The sequence below is a fragment of the Oncorhynchus kisutch genome, linkage group LG11 (assembly GCF_002021735.2).
Source record: "Oncorhynchus kisutch isolate 150728-3 linkage group LG11, Okis_V2, whole genome shotgun sequence".
NCBI lineage: Eukaryota > Metazoa > Chordata > Actinopteri > Salmoniformes > Salmonidae > Oncorhynchus > Oncorhynchus kisutch.
In genome coordinates, this window is record NC_034184.2 from 6,552,639 (window position 1) to 6,560,951 (window position 8,313).

Sequence of the window (8,313 nt, forward strand, 5' to 3'; positions counted from 1 at the left end):
TTTATAAAGTGGGAGTGAAAGTACCATCTTTTTTGATCGTTTGCAACACTTTTATGTGTTAAAATACTTTTAAACAATGTGTCATGAAATAAAACTGATCATCTCATAAAGCCAGCAGCAGCTGTCCGAGAGATAACAGCCTGTGGCTGTCTGAGCCTTGCTGGTTGTGAGAAACTCTACCAGGCTGTATCACTCCTCTGGCTTGCTTCTCTCTCTTGGGTCAAAGCAAACACTGGATCACTTGCTACTGTGTATTTTTTATTTACCTTTTTTTTTAAATTAGGCAAATCCGTTAAGAACAAATTCTTATTTACAATGACAGCCTGGGAACAGTGGGTTAACTGCCTTGATCAGGGGCAAAATGACATAATTTTACCTTGTCAGCTCTGGGATTTTGAACTAGCAACCTTTTGGTTACTGGCCCAATGCTCTAACCACTAGGCTACCTGCCACCCCATCAATTATTGTATCAATTATTAATTGGGTAAGCGCATGGAAAATACAAACACTTTTAAATTAAAAGACCCCTCTGCTGTTTTGACTTGCGGTGGATAGCCAGGCTGTTAAATCAGGTGTAATGGTCCTCTCTTGTTGCCAGGCTGTTAAATCAGGTGTAATTGTCCTCTCTTGTTGCCAGGCTGTTAAACCAGGTGTAATTGTCCTCTCTTGTTGCCAGGCTGTTAAACCAGGTGTAATTGTCCTCTCTTGTTGCCAGGCTGTTAAATCAGGTGTAATGGTCCTCTCTTGTTGATAGGCTGTTAAACCAGGTGTAAATCTCCTCTCTTGTTGCCAGGCTGTTAAACCAGGTGTAAATCTCCTCTCTTGTTGCCAGGCTGTTAATGCCAGGCTGTTAAATCAGGTGTAACGGTCCTCTCTTGTTGCCAGGCTGTTAAACCAGGTGTAATTATCCTCTCTTGTTGCCAGGCTGTTAAACCAGGTGTAATTGTCCTCTCTTGTTGCCAGGCTGTTAAACCAGGTGTAATTGTCCTCTCTTGTTGCCAGGCTGTTAAAGCAGGTGTAATGGTCCTCTTTTGTTGCCAGGCTGTTAAACCAGGTGTAATTGTCCTCTCTTGTTGCCAGGCTGTTAAACCAGGCTGAGCACATGGTTGTTGGACCTTCCTCATGCATATTTTACTGCCTAACAACAGGTGCCTCTCCACAACGAGAGTGCCTTCGCCGTGGTGGACGAATGGCTTAAGTGAGGACTGGCCATATGGTAGGCACCTTTCACCGCTGTTCTGTCTCACCAGCCTTGAGTGAAGCAGTTAATGAAGGGGTGTCGGTTGAGGTAAAGGGTAAAGCAGGGAGTTTATGGGTTTACTTGTCACCTACAGGACCTAGACAAGGGTTCTCCAGTAGTCACCCACAGGACCTAGACAGGGGTTCTCCAGTAGTCACCCACAGGACCTAGACAGGGGTTCTCCAGTAGTCACCCACAGGACCTAGACAGGGTTTCTCCAGTAGTCACCCACAGGACCTAGACAGGGGTTCTCCAGTAGTCACCCACAGGACCTAGACAGGGGTTCTCCAGTAGTCACCCACAGGACCTAGACAGGGGTTCTCCAGTAGTCACCCACAGGACCTAGACAGGGGTTCTCCAGTAGTCACCCACAGGACCTAGACAGGGGTTCTCCAGTAGTCAACTACAGGACCTAGACAGGGGTTCTCCAGTAGTCACCACTCACTGCTTTGACCAACAGCTGGCTACAGCTGCTCTCCAGTTGCACCACATGCTTGAGTGATGTGAGTGACTGGCTACACAGACAGGTCCAGTAACCCTGCACAGCCAACACTTACAAAGAATCTTTGCACAAGGTTCCCCTCAGCAGGGAAGACTGCAGATGTTTTGTTCAGCACTGGTGGCCACTTCACCCCTTTAGTTCTGCAGCCTGTATCAGTCCGTGTGAAATTCCCTCTGGTGTCAGTTTAGACCTTATGGACTGAATCCTGGACTTTAGCAGCAGCATGATATAACTGAATACCACCTGTACTGTAATATCCACTGTTTAATCAAATGTATTTTTAGTATACACTGTATTCCTCAGTGTGTTAAATGCCTGTTAATATGGGGCAGCTGTAAAATGGGAGTTTATAGTTAGTATCGGTATAAGCAATAAACACCTAGATGTGCTGTCCGGCCTGTCAGTGATGACCTCCCCTTTTGCCTGTTCCTCCACAGTGTGGGAAGGAGGCCTGTGATAAGTTAGACTTTGATGTAAACCCTGTTCTCTCTGCAGAGTGTCTGTGCTGCTGCGTTAGGGGTGGGCCGGCAGGCTTCATTTTACAGCTCATTCCAGTTTCTTCGGCCTCTGGAACAGTTTCACAGTCCTGTTTGGAACAGTGGGCCCGCTTTGTCACTGAGCTGCTGAAGCACCTTTGGGGCACCATGTGATTGAAGACAACATATGGACAATGCCCTCCCTTCCTGTTTCAAGGGAATGTTGTTCGGGCTGGGTGGACTCCTGGGAAAGGGAGTGCTACCTTTGACCCCTGGAATCACTCATTTACCCTGGGCCCAGGGAGAAGATGAGGGGGTCTGCAGGAAGGGATGCAGCCAACCAGCTGTCACTAGGAACTCCCAGTGTTTCTGTGGCCATTCTCAGGGAGGAAGGCAGACCCTTCTGAGGGAAGAGCAGAGCAACAGGGCCAAAGCATTTGCCTCACGATCTGTGTTAGCCATTTCTATAGTTGCCTTCTAACAATGCGGATTGTAGGCTTTTGGTACAAACTGTGAAGCCATGATGGGGTAGAGATAACAAGATGTATGGGTATGCTGTTTTATTGGTGTTTTATGTGAAATGTAGTGCATTTCTCTAGTTTGTTTCATGGCTGTATTTCTATAATTATTTGTGTTGCAGCCAGCTTGAGGTTTGTGTTGCAGCCAGCTTGAGGTTTGTGTTGCAGCCAGCTTGAGGTTTGTGTTGCAGCCAGCTTGAGGTTTGTGTTGCAGCCAGCTTGAGGTTTGTGTTGCAGCCAGCTTGAGGTTTGTGTTGTCCAAAAAAACCACACTTCTCTTTTGGGATGCATTTCTCTTTCTCTGTCTGTCCTCTCTCACTTTATACAATCCTTGTTACAGTCCTTGTTACAGTCCCCCGAATAGGCAGCTGTGGGTTGGACACCACATCCCAGACCTGTATCTGTCTGTGCACTAATTCAAGTAGCAACTATTTTATGGACGTCATCCGCCAACCTACCGTTTCTGATGTGTGTGTCTGTCTGTCAGTGGGCTGGGTGTGGGCAGAAACCTGAGTCATTTACACAGTCCTCCAAACTATCCCCTGATAAGGAATAGGGGATTATCATCCCTGACCCTGACCTGTTTGCTATGAGTTACCTGTTGTTTTCAATTGTTACTGATATTTAAAATACAGAAAACATTGTGGAGACATAGGAGAGGAGCACTTCTTTTGGTCATAGGTGTATACTGTGAGGTGATGTTTCGTCATAGGTGTATACTGTGAGGTGATGTTTCGTCATAGGTGTATACTGTGAGGTGATGTTTCGTCATGGGATGAAATAGAACAGAACTTAATGCTGGATTGTGAACAATGCCGAATGCTTTGTTCAAAACAACTCCATGAAGGCACTTTCATATAGTGAAAACATTTCTACAGAACATATTGGGAAGTCAGCAGTATAATGGGAATAATTTATTGATTACTGCATTGTTGGGTTTAGAGTGTGCAAAAAGCCATTCCACTGTACTTGTGCATGTGACATTGAAACGTGTCTATAAGTCCCCTAAACCCCTGTAACTGTATTCGTTCAGGTTTCGATACCTAAACTGTTGTGAGACAGGATGAGTAATATATTTATAGTTGGACAGGGTCGAGGGGTTTACGTTTGACACATGCTGATTGATTTGAATTGTATTTTTATTTATTTCACCTTTATTTAACCAGGTAGACTAGTTGAGAACAAGTTCTCATTTGCAACTGCAACCTGGCCAAGATAAAGCGTAGCAATTCGACACATACAACAACACAGTTACACATGGAATAAACAAAACATACAGTCAATAATACAGTAGAACAAAATAAAACAAAAAGTCTATATACAGTGAGTGCAAATTAAGGAAGTTAAGGAAATAAATAGGCCATGGTGGCGAAGTAATTACAATATAGCAATTAAACACTGGAATGGTAGATCGGCAGAAGATGAATATGCAGGTAGAGATACTGGGGTGCAAAGGAGCAAAATAAATAAATAAATACCCGTATGGGGATGAGGTAGGTAGATAGATGGGCTGTTTACAGATAGGCTAAGTACAGGTGCAATAATCTGTAAACTGCTCTGACAGCTAGTGCTTAAAGCTAGTGAGGGAGATGTGAGTCTCCAGCTTCAGAGATTTTTGCAATTTGTTCCAGTCATGGGCAGCAGAGAACTGGAAGGAAAGACGACCAAAGGAAGAATTGGCTTTGGGGGTGACCAGTGAGATATACCTGCTGGAGCGCGTGCTACGAGTGGGTGCTGCTATGGTGACCAGTGAGCTGAGATAAGGCGGGGCTTTACCTAGCAGAGACTTGTAGATAACCTGTAGCCAGTGGGTTTGGCGACGAGTATGAAGCGAGGGCCAACCAGCTACAGCGTACAGGTCGCAATGGTGGGTAGTGTATGGGGCTTTGGTGACAAAACGAATGGCACTGTGATAGATTGCATCCAGTTTGTAAAGTAGAGTGTTGGAGGCTATTTTATAGATGACATCACCGAAGTCGAGGATCGGTAGGATGGTCAGTTTTACGAGGGTATGTTTGGCAGCATGAGTGAAGGATGCTTTGTTGCGATATAGGAAGCCGATTTCTAGATTTAATTTTGGATTGGAGATGCTTAATGTGAGTCTGGAAGGAGAGTTTACAGTCTAACTAGACACCCAGGTATTTGTAGTTGTCCACGTATTCTAAGTCAGAGCCGTCCAGAGTAGTGATGCTGGACGGGTGAGCAGGTGCGGGCAGCGATCGATTGAAAAGCATGCATTTAGTTTTACTTGCGTTTAAGAGCAGCTGGAGGCCACGGAAGGAGAGTTGTATGGCATTGAAGCTCGTCTGGAGGTTAGTTAACACAGTGTCCAAGGAGGTGCCAGAAGTATACAAAATGGTGTCGTCTGCGTAGAGGTGGATCAGAGAATCACCAGCAGCAAGAGCAACATCATTGATGTATACAGAAAAGAGAGTCGGCCCGAGAATTGAACCCTGTGGCACACCCATAGACTGTCAGAGGTCCAGACAACAGGCCCTCCAATTTGACACACTGAACTCTATTAGAGAAGTAGTTGGTAAACCAGGCGAGGCAATCATTTGAGAAACCAAGGCTGTCGAGTCTGCCAATAAGAATGTTGTGATTGACAGAGTCGAAAGCCTTGGCCAGGTCAATGAATACGGCTGCACAGTAATGTCTCTTATCGATGGCGGTTATGATGTCGTTTAGAACCTTGAGCGTGCCTGAGGTGCACCCATGATCAGCTCTGAAACCAGATTGCATAGCGGAGAAGGTATGGTGGGATTCGAAATTGCCAGTAATCTGTTTGTTAACTTGGCTTTCGAAGACCTTAGAAAGACAGGGTAGGATAGATATAGGTATGTAGCAGTTTGGGTCGAGAGTGTCACCTCCTTTGAAGAGGGGGATGACCGCGGCAGCTTTCCAATCTTTGGGAATCTCAGACGATACGAAAGAGAGGTTGAACAGGCTAGTAATAGGGGTTGCAACAATTTCGGCAGATAATTTTAGAAAGAGAGGGTCCAGATTGTCTAGCCCGGCTGATTTGTAGGGGTCCAGATTTTGCAGCTCTTTCAGAACATCGGCTATCTGGATTTGGGTAAAGGAGAAATGGTGGGGGTTTTGGCGGTTGCTGTGGAGGGTGCCGGGCAGTTGAACGGGGTAGGGGTAGCCATGTGGAAAGCATGGCCAGCTGTAGAGAAATGCTTATTGAAATTCTCAATTATAGTGGATTTATCCGTGGTGACAGTGTTTCCTAGCCTCAGAGCAGTGGGCAGCTGGGAGGAGGTGCTCTTATTCTCCATGGACTTTACAGTGTCCCAGAACTTTTTGGAGTTAGTACTACAGGATGCAAATTTCTGTTTGAAAAAGCTTGCCTTAGCTTTCTAACTGCCTGTGTATATTTGTTCCTAACTTCCCCGAAAAGTTGCATATCACGGGGGCTATTCTATGCTAATGCAGAACGCCACAGGATGTTTTTGTGCTGATTAAGGGCAGACAGGTCTGTCGTGAACCAAGGACTATATCTATTCCTAGTTCTACATTTTTTGAGAGGGGCATGCTTATTTAAGATGGTGAGGAAGGCACTTTTAAAGAATATCCAGGCATCATCTACTGACGGGATGAGGTCAATGTCATTCCAGGATACACCGGCCAGGTCGATTAGAAAGGCCTGCTCGCAGAAGTGTTTCCGGGAGCGTTTGACAGTGATGAGTGGTGGTCGTTTGGTCACAGACCCTTTACGGATGCAGGCAATGAGGCAGTGATCACTGAGATCTTGATTGAAAACAGCAGAGGTGTATTTGGAGGGTGAATTAGTTAGGATGACATCTATGAGGGTGCCTGTGTTTACTGATTTGGGGTTGTACCTGGTAGGGTCATTGATAATTTGTGTGAGATTGAGGGCATCAAGCTAAATTTGTAGGATGGCCGGGGTGTTAGAACACGTCCCAGTTTAGGTCACCTAGTAACACGAGCTCAGAAGATAGATGGGGGGCAATCAATTCACATATGGTATCGAGGGCACAGCTGGGGGCAGAGGGAGGTCTATAGCAAGCAGCAACAGTGAGAGACTTGTTTCTGGAAAGGTGCATTTTTAGAAGTAGAAGCTCAAATTGTTTGGGTACAGACTTAGCCTGCAGAGTTCTGTATTTTCTGTATTCTCTCGTTGGCTGGCCCACGCTTCATACTCGTCGCCAAACCCACTGGCTCCATGTCATCTACAAGACCCTGCTAGGTAAAGTCCCCCCTTATCTCAGCTCCCTGGTCACCATAGCATCTCCCACCTGTAGCACACGCTCCAGCAGGTATATCTCTCTAGTCACCCCCAAAACCAATTCTTTCTTTGGCCGCCTCTCCTTCCAGTTCTCTGCTGCCAATGACTGGAACGAACTACAAAAATCTCTGAAACTGGAAACACTTATCTCCCTCACTAGCTTTAAGCATCAACTGTCAGAGCAGCTCACAGATTACTGCACCTGTACATAGCCCACCTATAATTTAGCCCAAACAACTACCTCTTTCCCTACTGTATTTAATCTATTTATTTATTTTGCTCCTTTGCACCCCATTATTTTTATTTCTACTTTGCACATTCTTCCATTGCAAATCTACCATTCCAGTGTTTTACTTGCTATATTGTATTTACTTTGCCACCATGGCCTTTTTTTGCCTTTTACCTCCCTTATCTCACCTCATTTGCTCACATCGTATTTAGACTTGTTTATACTGTATTATTGACTGTGTTTGTTTTACTCCATGTGTAACTCTGTGTCGTTGTATGTGTCGAACTGCTTTGCTTTATCTTGGCCAGGTCGCAGTTGTAAATGAGAACTTGTTCTCAACTTGCCTACCTGGTTAAATAAAGGTGAAATAAAATAAATAAATAAAAATTACTTTCTATCTTTGCTGTAGATTGCAACACCGCCCCCTTTGGCAGTTCTATCTTGGCGGAAAACGTTATAGTTAGCAATGGAGATTTCAGGGTTTTTGGTGGTTTTCCTAAGCCAGGATCCAGACACGGCTAAGACAAGGTCACTGTTGTCTGCGGCTACTACAGAATGTTTACCAACCCAATAAACAGTTTTTAATCTACAGTAGGCTACCAGTGAAGCTGGTATATAGTACGGTTCATCCACAAGCAATGAAAATACTTTTGTCTTTCATGTGCATGCTATAACAGGCTCCTGTGGGTCAGTGACATGATTACTGTTTGAATAACAGACTGTAGAAAAACATGTAACTGGGCTGGGATCAAAACACTGGGCTGGGATCAAAACATTTGGCTGGGATCAAAACGCTCGGCTGGGATCAAAACACTGGGCCCGGGACTAAAACACTGGGCCGGGATGAAAAAGAAGGCGCCGAACAGAGAGGGCTGCCTCGCTTCTAGTATTTTGTTTTTTATGTATTATTTCTTACATAGTTAGCCCAGAAGATCTTAAGTGTAATTACATACAGCCGCGAAGAACTATTGGATATCATTGCGACATCACTTTATCAGCACTTCCAGGAATACAACTTTCCCGAAGCGGATACTTTGTCCGAACCACCTAGGGCATTTGAACTGATTCCAGAAGCTGACCCAAAACAACACCGCCG